The 25,351-nt window shown below is 36.7% G+C and overlaps 1 protein-coding gene across 8 annotated transcripts in view; it reads left to right on the top strand.

The window, feature by feature from the left end:
* COL5A2 (collagen type V alpha 2 chain) overlaps window positions 1-25,351 on the top strand; it is a 387,158-nt gene that overhangs the window by 81,493 nt on the left and 280,314 nt on the right. For all 8 annotated transcript variants that reach the window (XM_042949421.1, XM_042949419.1, XM_042949417.1 and 5 more), the window contains 3 exons: window positions 14,657-14,702; window positions 17,087-17,138; window positions 21,627-21,726. The gene's annotated coding sequence lies outside the window, so the exon portion shown is untranslated. The remainder of the gene's footprint in view (window positions 1-14,656; window positions 14,703-17,086; window positions 17,139-21,626; window positions 21,727-25,351) is intronic.

Here is a 25,351-nt window from a genome sequence, read left to right as displayed (position 1 = left end):
ACTGTATGTTAGTTAACTTGAATTTAAATAAATAAATTAAAAAATACATAGCTAAATGTCAAATTGGGCAATGTACATTCTATGATGAAACTACTGTGCATAAGAGAAGTACAGAAAGACTGGGCTGTGGTAATGAATCCAGAGTTGGTTCTAAAAGTTGGATAAAGTTTATATAAGATGAGAAAATGGTTAAGAGCATTTAAGATGAGATAAACAATGTGAGCTAAATAAACATGAAGTGAGTAAGCATAAGGGAAGCAATAGCAGGATTGTTTTTTGTTGTTGTTTTTTTGTTTTTGTTTTTTTTGGAAAAGAGATTGAGTTCTTGGATTTAGGTGGAAATAAGTTAGGTTGAAATAACTTAAATGCAAAAATTTCAAATTCATAGAAGTTATGCTTCCTGCAACAGATAACAGAAGATTATGCAGAGGCATACTAAATGCTTTTGCAGAGGGAAGGGATGATGGAAGCCTAGGTGAATTCAAGACTTGAGGCTGTTGTGACCCAAATTTGAGATGATAAGTGCTCTGAAAGGAGTTATATATGAGTGTAATGATAATGACAAATGATAGGAAGATCTGAGAAAAACAGAATGGGATAATATACTGATAGGGCAACCTAGTTTTTAAGCTTCATGTTATATTTTTCTCTTTTCCTTCCCCTATTCAAGTAAGTATTTGTTTCTAGGCTCATTATCTCAGGGGAAGTGGTGGAGGATGTGGCTAGGTGGAAGTATAAAACTTGGTTTTTGTTTTAGAAATCTAAACCTCATAATAGAGGAAGGATTTGTGCAATTGGTAAAATAAAGTAGACATAAATGTAAAGGAAAGTGTCTTGGCTGGATATTTGAAGGGACAATTGCTTGACACTAGAAAGAAATAGGTTGGGCAGGGAAGAGAAAGCCTAGAAAGTTTATGGTATTTTAGAGATCTGAGGGTTCCATTCTGCTTCCTGTCAATGACCTTGAGGGAGTGGAGTTTGAAAAGATGCTATCAGGCAATACTCCATGAGACTTTTAGCAGATGGGGAATGGAAAACTTTGTGGACGTATTCCTATGCTTCAAGAAGGATAATGAAACTGCACCTGAAAGACCATAATGCTTTTACATGATGGACTTCTCAGTGGTAATCTCTACATGAGAAGTGACTTGAGGGCCATATTACTTTCTCATCTCCCCTGGTCCTTAACACTACAAGATCCGTTCCTATTTTTAAACCTCAATGCAACCCTGGAGAATAGGAAGAATCTTTAAAAAGACTCAAGTTGTACTTTCCAACCTACCTTACAGATTCATAATACCAACAGTGGGTTAGTGGGAGATACATTTGCATTTACGGCATATCTGAATTTGTAGGCTTCATTCATCCATGCTACAATAGTGATAGATCCATTTTATCTCATATGAACACAAACCATTTCTTAGGATTAATTTACTAAATGTTAAAATAGGTTTTTTGGAAAATACTTGTGAACATGTATCTTCTTTTTGTTTTTTATATTCACTCTTTCAATAAAGAATTATTATAAGCTCCTAGTGGGAGTCAGTCGCTAGCAATATGAAAAGAATAACACATAGGCCCTAGCCTTAAAAAGCTTGGTCTAGTAAGAGGACACATGTAAACAAATGATTCTAACTGTCTATCTCAAATTCATTGTGGAACAATTTAGATTATAAATAAATAAACCAATAACTCACAAATAAAAATTTTATATTCTGTTTTGTATACTGAATTATATATTTAATCTTGTGGTTATATAAGGAGGGAATGAATGGTTTATTCATAAATATATAATATTCAATAAGAATTTATTGGGTAAGAATCTGGTATAGAACACTATTGTTGGCTGGAGGAAGGATGAAAGGAGGGATGGATACTAAGAATACTGTAAAAATCTTCTTAACTTTGAGGAATATGACATTTAGTTTTGAAAGCAGTGTGTGTGTGTACGTATATATATGCATATATATCTATATATCTATATCTATATCTATATCTATATATCTATCTCTATCTCTATCTCTATCTCTATCTCTATCTCTATCTATATATATCAGGGAAGCAGGAGAGATTGGGGAAGATATCATTCAGTGTTTAAATTACAACTGGTGGAAGAGTGCCTGGGTGGCTCAGTCAGTTAAGTGTCTGACTTTGGCTCAGGTCATGATCTCATGATTTCATGGTTTGTGGGTTCGAGCTCCCCATTGGCTCTGTGCTGACAGCTTGGAGCCTGGAGCCTGCTTCAGATTCTGTGTTTCCCTCTCTCTCTGACCCTCCCCTGCTTGTGCTCACTCTCTCTCAAAAATAAATAAGTAAACATTAAAAAAATAAATTACAACTGGTGGAAATTGTAGGCAATCAGAATGAGTACACATGGCAGGCAATGAGATGAAAAAGAGAAAGGGAAGACAAGAGACAAATGACCTCAGGGAGACAAATGTTGGAGGTATAATTGTGTGAATCATCCAAGAACAAAATGTGAGTGAAATATGTCATCAAGGGAGTATCTGAAGTATTGAGGACTAGTCACTAAGCTGTGTTAAATGTCCACAGCCAAAGCCTTGAAGGAGAATCTCAGGGAGAAGGGAGATGAACTGCCTAGGAGGAGTCACTGAAAACCATGTGAGGAGTCAGGGCAAAGCAGTTCACAGAAGAGGAGAGTCCACAGTCAAGTGTCAAATGCCACTCATGAGTGGTTGCAAAGAATCAGAACTGAGATAGGCCAATCTAAGAGATCCTTCCATGTTTTTGGAAGATAGAGTTCTCACAATTTTTTTCACCTTCTTTCCTCCCTCTTTCCACCATGTACCTTTTCCATTAATTCTTATGTTTAGTTTCCTCAAAGCCTCAGTTTTTATTTTGATTTTACTTTATTTTCACCAAATGTATTTAATATTTGAGTAAGCAATATTTGCACATGGCAATAAATTAAAATTTAAAAGCTATAAAAAGTTACATAGTACAGGGAAGATGGTGGTGGAGTAGGAGGACCCTAGGCTTGCCTTGTTCCTCAAATACAACTAGATAACTACCAAATCATCCTAAATACCTCAGAAATCAACCTGAAGACTGACAGAACAAACTCCACAACTAAAAGTAGAGAATAAGCCACATTAAAGAAGGTAGGAAATGTGGAGATGTGATTTGGGAGAGAAATGGATCATGACCAGTGCAGTGGGGAGGAAGCCATGGTCGTGGAGAAGAACAAGAAATAGACTAACAAACAGAGTAGTGCATGGGGAAAATGAATCCCCAAAGAAGTTGGGTTGGAAAGTGAGAGGGGCCAAATTTTGTGGGTATTTGCAACCAGTGGGGCCTAAAGACTGTAGTTCTAAAGGTCAGCAAGACTGGCATGGAAACAGCTATCTGAAGAACACCTGGGGCACAGAGTAAGGAAGTTATTTGTTCATCCCAGAGCATGTCCCAGAGAGACAGCATTCATGGAGAGACCCCTCCAATAGCAAAGGAACTTGCGGGGACCATTTTCCTCCTCCACTCCTCAGCATAAACACAGAGCCATCTGTGGGAACTGGCAAAGTGCCAATTCTGGCTACCCAGAATTGCTTACACGAAGCCCTGCCTCTCTCTGCTCCATTGGAGTTGCCTTTCCCAGCCATGCTTGCCTCCATTCCAGCATGGCAGAGCCTTTCCCCAGAAGACCAGCCTAAACCCCTGCCCACACCACATCTCTTAACCCATGAGTTTTAAGGGCCTTGGTTCTAGGGGCAGTGGAAATAAGTCTCATTTCATAAGCAGAGCACACATAGTTAAATCTTCCCATATTAAGGCCAGGGACCAAACACTGCCTCCAACACAGGCAAGGAGAGCCTCTGTAGAGCCTAAAGGATAAAATTGCCAGGACACAACAACAGAGCACATGGAGCACACATTGGAGACATTCCCAGAAGCGCTAGACCCTGGGGAGTAGGGGACACTAAATGGCAGGGCATTACAGGACCTGTTGTTCATAAGTCCATTACCTTCAAGAACAGGAGACATAGTTGACTTTCCTAACACACAAAAGCAGGCACAGAGACTTAGAAAAATGAGAAAATAGGTAAATTTGCCCCAAATGTATGAACAGGACAGAAACCTGTAATTAACTTTCCTGATAGAGAATTTAAAGTAATGATAATAGAGATACTCACTAGATTTCAGAGAAGAGTGGAAGGCATCAGTGAGACCCTTAACACAGTCATAAGAACATAGCAGAACTAAAGAGTTTAATATATGAAATAAGAAGCATGCTTGGTGGAATGAACAGCAGGCTGAAAGCAGAGGAACAAATTAATGACCTAGAAGACAGAATAATGGAAAGTAAATAAGCTGAACAAAAGAGAGAAAAAAAGAATTATGAAAAATGAGAATAGACTTCAGGAATTCAGTGATTCCATCACACATAATAACATTCATATTATTGGAGTCCCAGAAGAGGAAGAGAGAGAAAGGGAGATAGAAAATTTAGTTGAAGAAATAATAGCTGAAAACTTTCCTAATCTGGGGAAGGAGACAGATATCCAGATCCAGAAGGCACAGAGAACACCCAACAATTCAACAAAAGCAGATCCACACCAAGACATATTGTAATTAAATTGGCAAAATATAATGATAAATAAAAAAAAATTTAAAGCAGCAAGACCAAAGAAGACAGTAACATACAAAGGAAACCCCATAAGGCTATCATTGGTTTTTCAGCAGAAACTTTCTAAGCTAGAAAGAAGTGACATGATATATTCAAAGTGCTGAATACAAAAAATCTGTAGCCAAGAATATTCTATCCAGCAAGTCTATCATTCAGAATGGAAGGAGAGATAAAGAGTTTCCAAGACAAACAAAAACTAAGGAGTTCATGACCAATAAACAAGATCTACAAGAAATATTAGAGGGAACTCTTTGGAAAGGAGAGACGAAAAGTGACAATATGAAGCTAAGAAACACAAAAACAATAAAATAAATATTTCTGTAAAAAATAAGTCAAGGAACTCACAAAATAAAAGCTGGAAAGTATAATACCATTTACCTAAAATGTGGGGAGGAAGGGAATAAAGTTCAAGCTTAAACAACAATCAATATAATATAGATTACTATATGGAGAAGATGTTATATACAAACCAAATGGTAACCACAAATCAAAAGCCACTAATAAATATGCAAAGAATAAAGAGAAAGAAATTCATATGTATCACTAAAGGGAACCAGCAAACCATGAAAGGAAGACAGACAAGAATGGGTCATAGGAAATCTTCGGAAACAACTATAAAACAAATATTAAAATGGCGATAAATACATATCCATCAACAATTACTTTAGTGTAAATGGACTAAATGCTCCAATTAAAAGATATAGGGTGACAGAGTGGATAAAAAAAAAAGCAATACCTATTAATATACTACCTATAAGAGACTCATTTTAGACTTAAAGACACTTGCAGCTTGAAAGTAAAAGGATAAAGAAACATTTATCATGCAGATGAATGTCAAAAGAAAGCTGGAGTAGCAATACTTACATCAGACAAAATAAACTTTATTTATTTATTTTAAAAAATTTTTTAATGTTTATTTTTGAGAGAGACAGAGACAGAATGCGAGTGGGTTAGAGGCAGAGAGAGAGGGATCTGAAGCAGAATCTGAAGCAGGCTCCAGGCTCAGAGCCGCCAGCACAGAGTCCAACGTGGGGCTTGAACTCACGAGCTGTGAGATCATGACCTGAGCTGAAGTCGGACGCTCGACTGACTGAGCCACCCAGGCACCCCCAAAATAAACTTTAAAACAAAGACTGTAACAGGAGACAAAGAAGAACTCTATATAATCATTAAGGGGACAATCCAACAAGAAGACACAACAATTGTAAATATGCCCAACATGGGAACACCCAAATACATAAAACAGTTAATAACAAACATAAAGAAACTAATTGGCAATAATAGTAGGGGACTTTAATCCCCACTTGCATCAATGGATAGATCATCCAAACAGAAAATCAACAAGGAAACTGGATTTTTTGAGAGAGGGAGGGCACAAGTGAGCGAAGGGCAGAGAGAGAGAGAGAGAGAGAGAGAGAGAGAGAGAGAGAGAGAGAAGTGGGCCTCACCTGAAGTAGGGCTTGTGTTTATCCGAAGTGGGGCTCGAGCTTACCTGAAGTGGGGCTTGAGCTCACCTGATGTGGGAGTCGAACTCATGAGCCATGAGATTATGACCTGAGCCAAAGTCAGATGCTTAACTGACTGAGCCACCCGGGCGCCCAGGAAACGGTGGCTTTGAATGACACACTAGAGCAGAGGGACTTAGCAGATATATTCAGAATGTTCCATCCTAAAAAAGCAGAATCCACATTCTTTTCAAGTGCACATGGGACATTCTCTGGAGTAGATCACATATAAGGCCACAAAATAAATCTCAACAAATTAAAAAAGATCAGAGTCATACCGTACTTACTGAAGGGGAGGTGGGCAGGGGGATGAGTTAAATAAGTGATTGGTGTTAAGAAGGACAAATAATCCAGTGAAGAAATGGGCAAAAGACATGAATAGACACTTCTCTGAAGAAGACATCCACATGGCCAACAGACACATGAAAAGATGCTCAACGTCGCTCCTCATTAGGGAAATACAAATCAAAACCACACTCTGATACCACCTCATTGCCAGTCAGAGTGGCTAAAATGAACAAATCAGGAGACTATAGATGTTGGAGAGGATGTGGAGAAATGGGAACTCTCTTGCACTGTTGGTGGGAATGCAAATTGGTGCAGCCACTCTGGAAAACAGTGTGGAGGTTCCTCAAAAAATTAAAAATAGATCTACCCTATGACCCAGCAATGGCACTGCTAGGAATTTACCCAAGGGATACAGGAGTGCTGGTGCATAGGGATACTTGGACCCCAATGTTTATAGCAGCATTTTCAACAATAGCCATATTATGGAAAGAGCCTAAATGTCCATCAACTGATGATTGGATAAAGAAATTGTGGTTTATATACACAATGGAATACTACTTGGCAATGAGAAAGAATGAAATATGGCCTTTTGTAGCAACGTGGATGGAACTGCAGAGTGTTATGCTAAGTGAAATAAGTCATGCAGAGAAAGATACCAATGTTTTCACTCTTCTGTGGATCCTGAGAAACTTAACAGAAGACCATGGGGGAGGGAAAGGAAAAAAAAAGGTTAGAGGGGGAGGGAGCCAAACCATAAGAGACTCTTAAAAACTGAGAACAAACTGAGGGTTGATGGGGGGTGAGAGGGAGGGGAGGTATTGAGGTATTGAGGAGGTATTGAGGAGGGATGAGCACTGGGTGTTGTATGGAAACCAATTTGACAATAAATTTCATATTAAAAAAAAAGAAGGGCACTTGTTGTAATGAGCACTGGGTGTTGTATATAAGTGATGAATAACTAAAGTCTACACCTGAAACTAATATTAAATTGTATGTTGACTAACTGGAATTTAAATAAAGTCTTGGGAAAAAAAACCCAAAAACAAAGTTATGCTATGCATCTTTTCTCACCATAGTACAATAAAACTGCAACTCAACCACAAGAAGCAATCTAGAAAGAGCACAGATATATGGAGAGTAAATAACATGCTACCGAACAATGAATGGGTCAACCAAGAAATCAAATAAGAAATTAAAAAAAAACACATGGAGACAAATGAAAATGAAAACCCAACAATCCAAAATCTTTGGGATGCAGCAAAAGCAATTGTAAGAGGGAAGTTTATAGCAATACAGGTCTATCTCAAGAAGAAAAAAAAAAGAAACCCTCAAATAACCTAGCCTTAGACTTAAAGGAACTAGAAAAAGAACAGCATACAAAACCGAAAATCAGCAGAAGGAAGGAAATAATAAAGATTAGAGCAGAAATAAATGATACAGACACCAAAAAACCCCAATAGAACAGATCAATGAGACCAGGATCTGGTTCCTTGAAAAAATCAACAAAATTGATAAACCTCTAGCTAGATTTATCAAGAAAAAAAGGAGAAATGACTCAAATAAATAAAATCACAAGTAGAGAGGAGAAATAACAACCAATATCACACAAATACAAATAAGATAATATTATGAAAAACTATATGCCAACAAATTGGACAATCTAGAAGGAATGGATAAATTCCTAGAAACATATAAACTACCAAAATGGAAACAAGAAGGAATAGAAAATTCGAACAGACTGATAACCAGTAAAGAAAATGAATCAGTAATCAACAACTCCCAACAAAAGTCCATGACCAGACAGCTTCACAGGAAATTCTATCAAACATATAAAGAAAAATTAATGCCCATTCTTCAACTATTCCAAAAAATAGAAAAGGAAAGAATATTTCCAAATTCATTCTCTGAGGCCAGCATTACCGTGATACCAAAATCAGATAAATATACCACACACAAAAAAAGAACTACAGACCAATATCTCTGATGAACATAGATGCAAAAATCCTCAAAACAAAACAAAAACAAAAAACAAAACAACAAAATGAATCCAACACATCAAAAAAAAAATCATTCACCATGATCAAGTGGAATTTATTCCCAGGGTATAAATGTGATTCAATATTCACAAATCAATCAACATGATATATCACATCAATAAGAGAAAGAATAAAAACTATATGATCACTTCAATAGACACAGAATAAGCATTTGACAAAGAACATCCATTTATGACACAAACCCTCAACAAAGTAGGTTTAGTGGGAACATACCTCAACATAATAAAGGCCATATATGAAAAACTAACATCATCCTTAATTATCAACTCTCAGTTTTTCACCGAAGGTCAGGAACAAGACAAGGATGTCCACTCTCATTTGTTCAAGGTAGTACTGGAAGTCCTAGCCCAGCAATCAGACAACAAAAAGAAATAAAAAGCATCCTAATCAGTAAAGAAGAAATAAAACTTTAACTATTTGTAGGTGACATTATACTGTATATAGAAAACCTGAATGACTCCACCAAAAAACTGCTAGAACTGGTAAATGAATTCAGTAAAGTTTCAGGTTACAAAATCAAGTTACAGAAATCTGTTGCATTTCTATACACTAATAATGAAGCAGCAGAAAGAGAAATTAGGAAAATCATTCCCTTTTTTTAGAAAAAAACCCAGGAATTATAATTGCAGCAAAAACAATAAGATACCTAGGAATAAACCTAACCAAAGAGGTAAAATACCTGTGCGCTGAAAATTATAAAACAATGATGAAGGAAATTGAAGATGACACAAAGAAATTGAAGAAAGACATTCTATACTCATGGATTGGAAGAACAAATATTGTTAAAATGTCTATACTACCTGAAGTAATTTACACATATAATGTAATATCCATCAAAATACCAACAGCAGTTTTCACCGAACTAGAACAAACCATCCTAAAATTTGCATGGAACCACACAAGGCTTTACATAGCCAAAGCAATCCTGAAAAAGAAAAGCAAAGCCGGAGGCATCACAATTCCAGACTTCAAGTCATATTACAAAGGTGTAGTGAGCAAAACAGTATGATACCAGCACAAAAACAGACACATAGATCAATAGAACAGAGTATAAAACCTAGAAATGGACCCACAACTATATGGTCAATTAATCTTTGACAAAGAAGCAAAGAATATCCAATGGGAAAAAGATAGTTTCTTCAACAAATGGTGTTGGGAAAACTGGACAGCAACATGCAAAAACCTGAAACTGGACCACTTTCTTACAGAAGAATAAATTCAAAATGGATGAAAGACCTAAATGTGAGACCTGAAACTAAAATATCCTAGAAGAGAACACAGGCAGTAACGTCTCTGTCATCAACCACAGCAACGTTTTTCTAGATATGTCTTCTGAGGCAAAGAAAACAAAGCAAAAATGAACTATTGAGACTACATCAAAATAAAAAGCTTCTGCCCAGCAAAGGGAATAATCACCAAAATTAAAAGGCAACCTATGGAATGGGAGAAGATATTTGTAAATGACATATGTGATAAAGGGTTAGTATTCAAAATACATAAACAACTTCTGAAACTCACCACCTGAAAAACAAATGATCCAATTAAAAAATTGGCAGAAGACATGAATAGACATTTTTCCAAAGAAGACCTATAGATGGCCAACAGACATATCACTATCACTTATTACCAGGGAAATGCAAGTCACAACCACAGTGAGGTATCACCTCACACTTGTCAGATGGCTAAGATTAACAACACAAGAAACAACAGGTGCAGGCAAGGCTGTGGAGATAAAGGAGTCCTCTTGCACTGTTGGTGGGAATGCAAACTGGTACAGCCACTGTGGAAAACAGTTGGGAGGTTCCTCAAAAAGTTAAAAGTAGAACTACCCTACAATTCAGCAACCACACTCCTGGGTACTTACCTAAAGAATACAAAAACATTAATCCAAAGATACATGCACTCTTAGTTTATAGCAACATTAATTACAATAACTAAACTATGGAAGCAGCTCAAGTGTCCACTTATTGATGGAAAAAGATGTGGTACATATATACAATGGAATATTATTCATCTATAAAAAAGAATGAAATCTTGCTATTTACAATAACATGGATGGAGATAGAGAATGCTAAGTGAAATATGTCAGCCAGAGAAAGACAAATACCATATGATCGCTTATATGTGGAATTTAAGAAATAAAACAAAGGAGCAAAGGGGAAAAAAACAGAGAGAGATAAACCAAGAAACAGACTGTTAACTATAGAGAAGAAACTGATGGTTGCCAGAGGGGAGGTGGGTGGGGGGGGATGGGTGAAATAGGTGATGGGGATTAAAGAGTACATTTATCATGATGAACACTGAGTAAGTAATGTGTTGAAATGTTGAATCACTCTATTGTACACCTGAAACTAATAGAACACTGTATGTTAACTAACTGAAATTAAAATAAAAACTTTAAAAACAGAAAAGTATACAGAAAGTTATAAAAAGGTGTAAAGTTACATAGTATATATTGTGCTAATATATATATGTATACATTATATATACATATATATTACATATAATATGTATATATATATATACATAACAAACATACAATGGTCCTAGTTATTCATATTATCTTTTCACCTAACAATTATTATGGGGATTTATTATTATTTATGAAGACATTCCTAGTTATTTTAAGTGCTAAATATTATTTCTTGTGTGAATATAGCATAAAATATTCTATCCCCCACTGATAGATGCTTAGGTGATTTCCAAGTTCCCAGTCTTAAAAACCATGCTGCAGTGGGTATCCTTATGTATGCTTCCTTGTGAACATGTATGAAAATCGTTGGGTAATTTTCTAGAAATGCAATTGCTCGTTTGAAAAATATGTGCCTTGATCATTTTTATTAACAGTGGGCCTTAATATGAAGTAGCCTTTGTGTTAGGTAAGACAGCAACAGAGCATATGTAGAATTCAGTGGTTTTTCTGTTTGTTAGCCAGATGGAAATCAGTGAATGAGACTCCCAGAGCCAAAAACTCTGTTGAGAGATTCTCACAAGTAGTGTGTAGCAGGGAGGAAGACTCATCAATGTGGCAGTGGCAGGAGGGCAGGACTCTTATTCTGATATTAACCAGGATTTTAATCTTGTAAGTTTCCTGAGACATTACAGAAAGTCCTTTGTTTGAAATACTTCAAAGTCAGAAAAAAAAAAAAAAACCAACATGTAGTTCAGAAGGTAGAGAAATTAGAAACATCTGGTAAGTTTGGTTGCCGACCTGGCTTGTGCTGACATGGAGATGTAATAACCAGGCGGTTGACTAGTCCAGTCTAATTTGGGTGAATAATATTTTCTCAGCAGTCTCCTGGCCACAAACTATCAAAAAGCAATGGGAACATGCTGTAAAGTGCCTTGATGCCCAGAACAATTACACTCTGGAAACATTCTCTTGGCTGGCTGAATGTGACCTATGACCACGGCTCAGTTCATTCCACAAACAGAATTAGTCACAGAGCACATGTGAAATAACACTCTTTGTAGGACTTTTCTTGTGTTAATTTTCTAAGTGCATGATGCCATGATGGGTGCTCACACTTTGGAATGCTGTTTATTACCTCATAATAGCAGGGATGGAAAATAATGCAACACTTTTCTTTATATAATTATGCCAGTAGCATTTTCCCCATGTGGTTATGGATTGTACTTTTTTCAGAGCTATCTTATATATGAACGAGGCCAGTATAAGAATCTGGCTTTGGTTTCAACATATTTTTACTATCGTAATGTCATGCAAATAACATGCAAGTTACTTGTGTTCTAAGAAATGTATTGATTTTCAGTTCAGCCCTGTTATCTGTCTGATCACTTTCTTTTTAAAAAAAAATTTTTTTTAACATTTATTTATTTTTGAGACAGAGAGACAGAGCATGAACGGGGAGGAGCAGAGAGAGAGGGAGACACAGAATCTGAAACAGGCTCCAGGCTCTGAGCTGTCAGCACAGAGCCCGACGCAGGGCTGGAACTCACGAACCGTGAGATCATGACCCGAGCCGAAGTTGGACGCTTAACCGACCAAGCCACCCAGGTGCCCCTGTCTGATCACTTTCTGATCCATCTCTGATCTCATGAAGGAAAATTAATTACTTCACTTTCATGTAATATGTGTGTATTTCAGACATAAACCAGTTGATTTACTTGTCACTTTGCATTTTAATTTATTTATTTATCTGTCTCCAACTAGGTGTCTACTCCTCAAAGTTGGGAGTATTTTATTTTGTAAACTACTCTTGGTGACTGTCAGAGTGCCAAATTCATAATAAGAATAAATGTTTATAACATGAATGTATCAGTCAGCTAATCAGAGACCATGAGGTACTTTGATATAAAATCCAATCTAGCTGCTAATCATTTTTCTCCAGTGGGTACATTCTTGCATTTGGGTTTCTTTAAACTTTTTTTTTACTAATCCATATTGTTGGGTGATTTTCCAAAGGCAGCTGTGAGTTTCTGAGTATATATTCTGAAAGCATCAGTATGTAATTCTGTAATTAGTCAAGATAGACCAATTTTTTGGTGCCACTTTCAAAGACTTCTGAAGATTCTGTTATTTGATGGGAAGAGTTTGTTCTAACTGAAAATTATAGTGTCTTGCTTTCTCCTACACCGGGACATTATAGCCTAAGAAATGTCTGAAATACTGCATCAAATTAAAGAAGCTTCAAAAAGTATCTCTTATCAGGAATCTATTTTCTGAATTATTTGTAAACTGCATCATCAAAGTGTGTCTATCAAGCACTGACATGCAGCTAGTACATCCCTGAGTACCAGACCGATTAAGTTGTCTATGTAGACCCGTGATGCAGCACAGTTGTGTTGTTTTTACAGTTCTTTTCAATTCTGGATTCTGTATCCCTCTGATTTTGCTTAGAATTCTATTTGCTTGAAAGTTGAACATGAGGTTTAGTTATTGATTCTTCCTTTGTAACTTAAAAAAATTTTTTTTAATGTTTTTATTTTATTTTTGAGAGAGAGAGAGAGAGAGCACAAGCAGGGGAGGGGCAGAGAGACAGGGAGACACAGATTCAGAAGCAGACTCCAGGCTCTGAGCTGTCAGTACAGAGCCTGACATGGAGCTCGAACCCACGAACTGTGAGATCATGACCTGAGCCGAAGTCGGACGCTTAAACGACTGAGCCACCCAGGCGCCCCTGTCACTTTTAATTTTCAAAAACAATCCTTCCTAGGCTGCTGAAGAAAGCATTTTCTTGGGCCCATTCTCCTCAAAGCTCCTGCCTTAACCTTTCATTTTATGTGGGCTAGCCCAATTTGATGTCAAACCTTTGTTCTTTCTTTTGTAGGAATATAGGTGCATTAAGGTATCATCAGGCAAGACACAATGATGTTATTATATACCTTTTCTGTTTCAACAGGACTAAGGGATGTGATTCAAAATATGAAAGTCAAGATTTTATTTACAATAGAGAATGTTGGGATATATGTTAATAATAGAGTCAAGCTATGTTGTGTAGCTTTGAGAAAATTATGTAATATTTCCAAGTTTCCTTCCTTGTCTTTAAAATATGATGAAGGTTGTAAATGATTCTGTTGAGTGTCTTGTGTAGCTGATACATAGTAGGCACTAAAAATGACAGCTAATAGAATTTAAAGCTGCAAAAAATCCTGGGAGAAATAATCTTTCTGAGCTTGGTATATATGTGACATGCATGCTGCCACTCCATGTGGCCCTGCTAATGGGTCAGTAACTTTTCCATTGTTTCTGCATGCAGCTCTAGGATTACTTATAAGTAGCCAATGCCAGGTAACCAAAGAAGAAAAATGAGTTGAAACTGTTTTTTCATCCCTCATAGAGTCCAATCCTTTCATATTATAGGAGAGAAACCTGAGGCCTGGAGAAGTTACATGATTTCCTCAAGGCGGTATGCATTTAGTGAGTGGTCAGAACCTGTATTAAAGTCAGAACTGTTAATTCAGATCTCTTTCATTGCAATATTGGTCAGACTTATGCACCTTCTTTCATAATAACCAGAGCCGAGACTCATTATCACTTGCCATTTTTTCTCAAGCAAATAAATTAACCCATGATTTTTTTTGAATTGGTATCTACTGGTTTATATAAATGAACCCTACTGACCATGTTACACTGGTGATTATATGTATTTTTTTAAAAGCCATGGTGTTTGATTCAAACCTTCTGTTCTATTGGCTTTCAGAAAAGAAGCCCGAGGGCCAGCAGATGTAGAAAGAGGTATAATCAAGGTAAACAATTAGATAAATAGAAGAAGTTTCCTAAGGAAGACTAACTCTAAACATTTTCCACATCTTCTTTGATCATTTGACTTTTTTTTTTTCTGGTCTGTTATATTATGCTGAAATTTTGGGTTTGAATCCTCTGAAGCTGGCAGCAGTTAAATTAATCCTTTTTACTGAGAACATGCTCATGCTTGCTAACAATTACAAAATTAATTTGGACTTCTTAGCCAAAGGAAAAACAGGATGAGAAAAGACAACGCAAAGTCTCTTTTCTCATCACTTATGCCTCCACCCCCACTGTTTTTTGTTTGTTTTAGTTACATTTTCAAATATTCTCTCATTTTCCCATGTTCTGCATTCACTTAGAAAATCTTCTAATAGCACAGAGGACAAACAGGAGTTCCAGAAGTGCTGACTCATCGCAGCAGAAGTCCAATGGTTTGGCAGGAGACTTAATTTTAAAATGTTGAAATTGGCCCTTTTAAAAATAAGCCCATGGCAGCAGATGTCACTGTTGGTCCATCTTAACTTTAGGGCACTTCTTGAGCAGTGTTTGCTCTGAGCCTATGAGCCCCAGCATCCTAGGTGTTAGGCAGCAGTGTCTTGTGGGACATTTCACGATGGTCTGTAGCACTAATGTGAGGGCCAATTTCTTACCCCTGGGGCCCAATTTAACTACATAGAACTTTTAATATTATGATTATGATTCTCATTCTAATGTCATTTGCCTTTTTAAAATAGGGATCTTTTCCTCGAGGCTCAAATTGTCTTTCTGTGTGTCATTTCCTAAGCGTGGAACAGCTTTCTTTTTTTTCTGCTAGGACATGTTTATTTATTCATGTATAGATTTCCTGAGTTCATGTATAAATTTCCGTAATTCTTACATTTTCTAAGGTACTTTCTTCAACATTAATTTTTTTGCTATTAACTATGATGCAGTCAACTTTCACTTTTCTGAGTAAATAATTTGTGCCAGTTGTCTACCTATTGTCTCTCAGTTTCAGGTCCTCCTTTTTGACTCTATTCTGTGGTACTAGGACCCTGCAAATTTCATTCCTCAGATTTTCTTGCCAGATTCTTGGAGGTTTTAGAGTGGGTCTGGAAGGTACTGGGGATTGGGCTTTCTATATAATGAGAGAGGGTATAGACTTTTACGGTTTTAAAATTTCTACCATTCTTCTTGGCCTCAATTCCAAAATGGCAGTTCTCCTAAGATCCTGCTGGTGGCCCCAGCTATGGAAGTGACTCCAGCCTCCAGATGCTTTTGGCACTTCCAGAACAAGTCTTATTGTGTTCCCTTAGAAGTTCCAGCAGCAGCCAGCCCAAGTCCCTTTTTTAAAGCATCCACTCTGGGACCTTGATCTTGTAGCTTCTAGGTTCTGGTTTTCTCCATCTTTTCCCTTTGGTACTTTAACCTCAGGCATTGTGGCTGTTTATTGAGTGTCCTATTTTTGCATATGCAGCCATCTTAACACCTGCAGAACCAATTCCCTCCAATAAATTCCCTCTGTTAAGTGTGGGTTTCTATTTTCTTAACTTGTAAAATCTCTCTCTCTTCTCTCTCTCTAGTCATATATATTTCAAATTATATTTAATGTGAAAAGTAGGAAAAAAGCAAGTAGCAAATTCATTGCATTGTTTCTTTTTTTTTTTACTATTTATTTACTTATTTATTTATTTATAAGAGAGAGAGAGAGAGAGAAACAAAAAACAGAAACAAGCAGGGGAAGGGCAGAGAGAGAGAGACAGAGAGAGAGAGAGAGAGAGACAGAGAGAGATACAGAATTGGAAGCAGGCTCCAGGCTCTGAGATGTCAGTGTAGAGCCTGATGTGGGGTTTCAACTCATAAACCGTGAAATCCTGACCTGAGCTGAAGTTGGATGCTTAACTGACTGTAGCCACCCAGTGCCCCTGACTTTAAATTTATTTATTTATTTTGAGAGTGAGAGTGAGCGTGCAAGTGGGAAGGGGCAGAGAGAGAGGGAGAGAGAGAGAATGCCAGGCTGGCTTCATGCTGTTAGTGCAGAGACTAACACTGGGCTTGGTCTCACGAACTGTGAGATCATGACTTGAGCTGGTTGCTTAACTGACTGAGCCAACTAACCATCCCACTGCATGGTGTTTCTGATTTATATTTAAAAAATGCTTCCCTGATTTGAGTCTTCAGCATGAGATATGTATGTGATGATTTTGACTACTTGATATGGAATATGTTTTGTGAAATGTGTATATACCTCTTGATAGGATCAAACCAAAAACTGATGTGAACATTGATAGTAATTTCTCATCTCAAAATTTTTGCCTATGGGGTTCTAGTTAGGTTTTACAATTACTAAAATCACTTGATGCCTGTTTTCTATCCGTGATCTAATTTATACTTCATTTTACAGAAAGCAAACCAAGGCCTTGGAGAGATGAAGGGGCTTCCTTAAGGTCATACAAGTGAGTTGTTAGAAACCTAAAGCAGAACTCAATCTAGTTTTCTTTCTTTTGCCTCAAGCTGCCTTTAGTTGCTCATGATTTCACATATATCCAGTGCCAGGATTTGTTAGCATTTGGTAAGCAATGAACATAAATAATGTAATAATCCAGGGTTTCTTTGGACTAATCATAGTTACATTAATGTGCCATGCTGAGAACTTTAATTTGGAAGAGATAATTAAAGAAGTTGTTGCTTTCTATGAAAGTCAATTGCTTCTTTATACTACATGTTTATTCATTCATTCACAGTGAATATGTACTACTTAATTAATATGTGCTATTATTAATATGTATTAATGTACACTTATTAATATGTACTAATGTACATGTGTCAGGGTATTAGTATCATTTTGACTGTTTTAGATCTGTCAACATCCCCTCTTTCTGTTCACAGCAGTGTTTGCATAAATTGGGCTACATTAACTTATTCTACTTCCTCAATTCTTTTCTTTTTTAAAATTTTTTTTAAACGTTTTGTTTATTTTTGAGACAGGGAGAGACAGAGCATGAACAGGGGAGGGTCAGAGAGAGGGAGACGCAGAATCTGAAACAGGCTCCAGGCTCTGAGCTGTCAGCACAGAGCCCGATGCGGGGCTCGAACTCACGGACCGCAAGATCATGACCTGAACCGAAGTCGGCCGCTTAACCAACTGAGCCACCCAGGCACCCCTCCTCAATTCTTTTCTATTAAACCCCCTACAATGTAGGTTCTGCTCCTTTTCTGTTGAAACAGTCTTTGAATTCGCCAATGACCTACATATCCCCCAATCCAATAAACACTTTCCTGCTTTTGTCTTGACCCACTTTCTGTTGCAATTGACGTTGTTGACCACTCTCCTTCCTGAAAACTCTCCCTTTCTTCCTAGATATTTCTCTACTAAGTTGTTCTCCGTTTCCTATTGCTAGTTCTCACATCTCCTATGTAGGATCTCAGATATCAGTGACCTCCAGATCTCTGTTCTTGGTCTTGTGCCCTTCTCATTATATTTTCTCCCCGACATGACCCTATTTTGTCTAACTTTCTGACCTTCTACCATCATTTCTGGGAATCTGAAGATTCCCAAATCCGTGTCTCTAACCTAGACCTCTTTCATAATCTCCACTGTACATCTGTTTGCTGGAAAGCCACTCCATCCACAAATAGCTTTGTTCCATCCATACCAAAGCACTTGCAGCTTTTGTTCTTATCATGTTCCATATCTCTGTATTTCAAATCTTACCCCTATTTGGAATGCTTCACTTCTTGTTCACTTTCTTCATATAGTTAAATTTTTTTGAAAGCCCAACAACCTCACTTCAAATATCTCAGTTTAAATGCCTTATTTAAAACAGCTCCCTTAGTTAAAATATTTCTTTGAGAAACATTCCTGCCTGATACTCCATTGTTCATACTTCTTTTCTTGTTTATACTTTTCTTTTACTCAGACCACAGTCCTAATGCTTGACTGTTACCATTGCTTTGCTTTTCTCCCTTACTAGTTTCTTTTGGTAGTCTCCAAAGATGAATGCCATCAATATCTCATCTTCCTGTACATGTATGCTGCTTCTCACATAAAGAGAGGGAGGCTCTTTCCCCTCTTCTTGAATGTGCACTGGACTTTTGACTTGCTTTAGCCAACAGAGTTTGGCAGAAGTAACATTCTGAGATTTCTTAGTGCAGGCCCCAAGGGGCTTGCAGCTTTCTTGTCTTTACCTTTTGCATCCTAACTGCCATGCTTTAAAGATATTCAAGTTAGACATCTGAATGATCAGACGTCACAGAGACACCCTGAAGAATGAAGGCTATTATGGACATTCTAACCCTAGTTAAGCTTCCAATGAATGTAGCTATACGAATGACCTCTTCAAAACTGAGTAGTTGCTCTCAAGTCTAGTTACTTATCAGAATCATCTGGGGAGCTTTAAAAATTATTGCCTCTTGGAGGCTTTTATTTGATAGGTCTGTGCTGTAGCCCAAATCTGTTTTTAAAAAACACTAAACTACGGGATACCTGGCTCATTCAGTCCAAGGAGTATGTGACTCTTGATCTCAGCTTTGTGAGTTTGAGCCCCATGTTGGGTGAGATTACTAAAAATAATTAAAAGAAAAGAAATTAGGAAAGGCTCTTCACATTTTTGAGTTTCAATTTCTCCACCTTCAAACTGAGGATAATATTATGTATTTTAAAAAGCACTAAGCTATTATCTACAAGATGTATTTCTGATGATACAAAGGGCTGTTTTGGATTGTTCAGAACACTTGTGAAGGTGGATAGAAGATAGTCTTTTTCTATTTAAACAGAGGAAATATGTACTCCCAGAGAAAGAGACAAGAGTAATAGACTGTTGAAGGCATCTAGATTAACTAAACAAGGGGTTCACAAACCTGTATGCAAATCAGAATTGTCTGGGAGTTTGAAAATACCAGTGTCAGTACCTACTGCAGAACAATGACGTCAGAATCTCTGGGTATCAGTCACCGGCACCCACTGCAGACTAATAATATTAGAATTTCTGTGGGTGGAGCATCCAGTGGTGAGAACCATCTTGAACAGAGGTTTGCAAATGGTTTCTGTAAAGGGGCAGACTAAATATTTTTGGCTTTGGTATTTGAAATATTATTGGCCACATGGTCTCGGTCCCATTACTCAACTCTGCTGTTGTAGCACAGAAGTAGCCATAAATAAGACATAAACAAATGAAAAATGCTCATGTTGTAATAAAACTTTATGTATGAGCACAAATTTGAAACTATAGTTTTCTGACCCTTGAACTTGAACAAACAACACCTAATTTTAAAAATTTTCAACTTTATTGGGATAAGATTGGCATGGACAATTGTTAGATATTTAAAGTGTACATTGGGTGATTTGATATACATATATGTTGTGAAAAGATCCCCTCCCCATCTAGTTAATTAACATACCATTGCTTCATGCATTTATCTTTTTTTCTTTTTTTGGTGAGAACTTTTAAGTTCAAATCTATTTGCAAATTTCAATTGTACAAGTGTTATCAACTTTAATCACTATTTTTTATCTGGCAACAAATTTTCTAGTCTCTGTTTCTATGAATTTGCATCCCCCACCCCTGGATTTTACATATAAGTGATGCAGTATTCGTCTTTCTCTGTCTGGCTTATTCCACTTAGCATAATGTCCCCAAGGTCCATCTGTGTCGTCACAAATGGCAGGATTTACTTCTTTCTCATGGCTGAATAATATCCCATGGTGTGTGTGTGTGTGTGTGTGTGTGTGTGTGTGCAGATGTATCTTTGTTTCTATCTCTATATCTATATCATCTATATCTATCTATATCTCACATCTTTATCCACTCATCTGTTGATGGACACCTAGGTTGTTTCCTTATCTTGGCTATTGTAAATAATGGTGCAATGAACTTGGGAGTGCAAATATCTCTTCAATATTCCATTTTCATTTTTTTTGGAAATCTCTACTTTTAGGCTTATTCTTCCAATTTTTAAATATTGCCAACTAACTGAAAAAAAATTAAATGCTGTGTAAGTCAAACTAAACATGCGTCTGGGCTGGACCCAGTTTACTGCATCTGTGGAGAGTCTGAGCCATTACAGAATCAAGACGGGGTTGGGTGTGGAATCTGGGAGAGGAATGTGTCAAAGAAAGCGTGTGTGAGGGAAATGACAGGAGTATAAGAGAGATGGAGCGCTGGGCTAGGGAATAGAGTAGTAATGAGTCATTTAAGGAGTCAAAAGAGATCAGTTCTTCCATTTACATTTCTATTAAATAACTTTTATTGGGAAGATGCCAAAATATTTTATAATATTATATTTTCTCTCATGTCTGTATCTTTATAGTTATTTTCAGGAAAACAAATAGCATCATATGTAGATGATGGGAACTGTTAAGAACCAGGTGGTTTATTATTCAGGACTTTAGGGAGTAGAAAAGGAAGGAGTAGGGGAACTGTCTAGGAGTGGAGAATAGGCCTTGGAGTTCTGTCTGCAAGTAGAGTGGAATAGGGCTAGATGAATATGAGGAGAAAATGTACCCCAGGAATGATATTCAATATTTAGAGTGGAAAGAGAGAACTGGGATTAGACAAAAGTGGAGAATAGCCAGGAATCAAGTCCTGGTGGGCTGGGAGGTGTTTTGGCAGTGTTGGTCAAAGCAGAAGCCAAGGTGAGGTACTGAACTGGGTGGCCAAGATCAGAGCCAGAACTATTGAATACAGAGCCAGGGATCTGGAGGCAGTTTGGAAAGATATGCAAGGGGGACTGTGCCAACAATATGTACCCCCTGGTTTGGGAGTTTTCAAGTGGGAAAATTGCTGAGTTCGTAATACATATTATGTAACATAGTAATTCTTCTTAGGCTATTCTTTAAGTCAATGTTGAATTAAGAGTTAAACTAGATTTAAAATCTGGAATTTTGGTTAAAAAAATTAAAACATCCAAACATATCATCTTTCCAACAAATGTTTTTTAAACAGACCTTTCAGCCAAGTTGCCTAAGAACAACAGTTGATGAGAACTGCACGTCTTCAAACACTGTCTACTGCAGGATGGAAACAGGAACCTCTGGGAATATCTGTGAGTCATAAAATGTTGTAAGGAACTTTCCAAAACGTTTTCTTGCTAGGATGGAGAGTTCTAATCTCATATTGGCAGGCTCTGTTGGCCACAAGGTACACTGTTTACTTTGATTCCTATTCAGCTGTCCTTCATGACCTTGGTTTATCAAGTTTTTGATATATTAGAACAGAAGACTTGCATAAAATGACAAGATTGTAACCCCTTCTGTTCTTCTGGTCTCTTAAAAGAAATACAAATAATGATCCTAATCTATGCTTCCTCTGTGAGTATGTTTAATTCAGTTGTCTTTGAAGGAAGTAGTTTGGATTACTCCCACAATTTTGAAAGCTTATAGTACTGGTAATTGAAGACATACGTTTTCTTTTAATTAAAAAAACATGTCAAAAAGCACTTCATAATTCTGTCAGAAAAGGGTATTTCTAAGTGTGGTGTGTCTGAATGCACTGGGGTCATTTAATCTAGTTTAAATATTAGTGCTTGAATTTGGAGAAATATAGACAGAAATGCATATCTGATGAACATAGCTATCAATGTTAAGAATGGACCAAAAAGTGGGCCAGAAAAAAGAATACCCAATCCTTTGCTCATAAATTCTTTGAGTCTGAATAATTTCTCAATTTATTGTTTACAGATTTTTTCTATTTTTTTTTAGTTTTTAAAGCAGAGGTTCAAAAGGTTTTGATTATTGTACAAAACTGTGCAGTCACCACCCAAATCATTATGTAGAACATTTCCATAACCTAGAAAGTTCCCATGTGACCCTTCTAGTCATTCTTCCACCACCCCTGTCCTCCACACATTAGAAACAGCAGGGATTGGTTTTGCATGTTCTTGGACTTTATAACAGTTGAATCATAGAGTATATACTTTCTTGGGTTTGGCTTCTTTGGTTCAGCATGTTTTTAAGATTCATCCAAATTGTGTGTTTAAGTTGTTCATTCCTTTAAACTGCTCAGTAGTATTCCATTGTATAAGTATATACCACTGTCAGTTCTTTTGATGATAAACATTTGCACTGTTCCCAATTTTGGCTATTATAAATAGGGATGTAAAAGTCATTTTATAATGTATGTTTTAATGTCCCTTAGGTAAATACCTAGGAATGGGATTCCTGCATCATAAGATTTTATAAGAAATTGCCAAACAGTTGATTATACAATTTTACAATCTTACCAGCAATGAATGGAGTTCCATATCCTTGTCATCTTTAGTATTATTAGTCTTTTTGTTTTAACCTCTCAAGCGAGATTGAAACATTAGTACATTATGTTTTTGTTTTTGTTTTTTTGCATTTCTCTGATTACTAATGATGTTGAGGAACTTTTTGTGTGTTAATTGGCCATCTCTATGTTTTTCTTTATGAAGTATCTCTTCGATTTTTTTACATATTAAAAAATGTGCTGGTACTGCCATTACTGGGTCGTGGGGTAAATCTATTTTTAACTTTTTGAGGAAACTGCATACTGTTTTCCACAGTGGCTGCACCAGTTTGCATTCCCACCAACAGTATAAGAGGGTTCCCATTTCTCCACATCCTCACCAACACCTGTTGTTTCTGGTGTTGTTAATTTTAGTAATTCTGACAGGTGTGGGTGGTATCTCATTGTGGTTTTCATTTGTATTTCCCTGATGATGAATGGTGTTGAGCATCTTTTCATTTGTCTGTTAGCCATCTTAATGTCTTCTTTGGAAAAATGTCTGTTCATGTCTTTTGCCCATTTCTTAACTGGGTTTTTTGTTTTTTGGGTGTTGAGTTTGATAAATTTTGTATAGATTTTGGATACTAACCCTTTGTCAGATATGTCATTTACAAATATTTTCTCCCATTCCAAAGACTGCCTTTACTTTTGTTGATTGTTGCCTTTGCTGTACAGAAGAAGCTTTTTATCTTCATGAAGTCCCAATAATTCATTTTTGCTTTTATTTCCCTTGCCTCCAGAGATATGTCTAGTAAGAACTTGCTAGGCCAAGGACAAAGAGTTTGCTGCCTGTGCTTCTCTAGGATTTTGATGGTTTCCTATATCACATATAGGTGTTTCATCTATTCTGAACTGATTTTTGTGTGTGGTGTAAGGAAGTGGTCCAGTTTCAATCTATATGTTACTGTCCAGTTTTCTCAACATTTGTTGAAGAGATTGTCTTTTCCATTGGATATTCTTTCCTGCTTTGTTGAAGATTAGTTGACCATATAGTTGTGGGTCCATTGCTTGGTTTTCTAGTATGTTCCATTGATCTATGTGTCTGCTTTGTGCCAGTACTATACTATCTTGATGACTACAGCTTTGTAATATAGCTTGGAGTCCAGAATTGTAATGCCTCCAACTTTGGTTTTCTTTTTCAGGATTGCTTTGGCTATTCAGGGTCTTTTGTGGTTCCATACAAATTTTAGGATTGTTTTTTCTAGCTCTGTGAAATGCTGATGGTATCTTGATAGGGAGTACATTAAATGTGTAGATTGCTTTGGGTAGTATAGACATTTTAACAGTGTTCTTCCAATCCATGAGCATGGGATATTTTTCCATTTCTGTGTCCTTTTCAACTTCTTTTCTAAGTGCTCTATAATTTTCAGAGTACAGATCTTTTACATCTATGGTTTGGTTTATTCCTAGGTATCTTACTGTTTTTGGTGCAATTGTAAATAGGATAGATTCCTTGATTTTTTTTTTCTGCTATTTCATTATTGGTGTATAGAATTGCAACAGATTTCTGTATGTTGATTTTACATCCTATGACTTTGTTCTGGCAATATTTTGGTAAATTCTTTAGAGTATTCTATATAGAGTATCATGCCAACTGCCAAGAGTGAAAATTTGACTTCTTCCTTGCCAGTTTGGATGCCTTTTATTTCTTTTTGTTGTCTGATTGTTGAGGCTAGTATTTCCAGTACTGTGTTAAATAACAATGGTGAGAGTGGACATCCAGTCTTACTCATGACTATAGAGGAAAAGCTTTAAGTTTTTCCCCATTGAGGATGATAATAGTTGTGAGTCTTTCATATGTGGCTGTTGATGTATGTTCCCTCTAGCCCTACTTTGTTGGGGTTTTTTGTCAAGAATGGGTGCTGTATTTTGTCAGATTCTTTTTCTGCACCTACTGAGAGGTTCTTATCCTTTCTTATGTTACTGTATGTCACACTGATTGATTTGCAAATATTGAACCATCCTGTAACCCAGGAATAAATCCCACTTGATAGTGAATAATTCTTTAAAGTATTGTTAGATTAGACTTGCTAGTATCTTGTTGAGAATTTTTGCATCCATGTTCATTAGGGGTATTGGCCTGTAATTCTACTTTTTAGTGGGGTCTTTGTCTGGTTTTAGAATCAAGGTAATGCTGGCCTTGTAGAATGAGTTTGGAAGTTTTCCTTCCATTTCTGTTTTTTGGAACAATTTGAGAAGATAGGTTTTAACTCTTCTTTAAATGTCTGGTAGAATTACCCTGGAAAGACATATGGCTCTGGTCATTTTTTTGTTGGGGGATTTTTGATTCAATTTCGTGTTTATGGATCTGTTCAAATTTTCTACTTCTTCCTGTTTCAGTTTTGGTAGTTTGTGAATTTCTAGGAATTTGTCCCTTTCTTCCAGATTGCTCAGTTTGTTGGCATATAATGTTTCATAATATT

Source organism: Panthera leo, chromosome C1 (assembly GCF_018350215.1).
Source record: "Panthera leo isolate Ple1 chromosome C1, P.leo_Ple1_pat1.1, whole genome shotgun sequence".
Lineage (NCBI taxonomy): Eukaryota > Metazoa > Chordata > Mammalia > Carnivora > Felidae > Panthera > Panthera leo.
The sequence above is the reverse complement of the archived record's forward strand: the minus strand, read 5'-3'. Positions and strand labels throughout refer to the sequence as shown.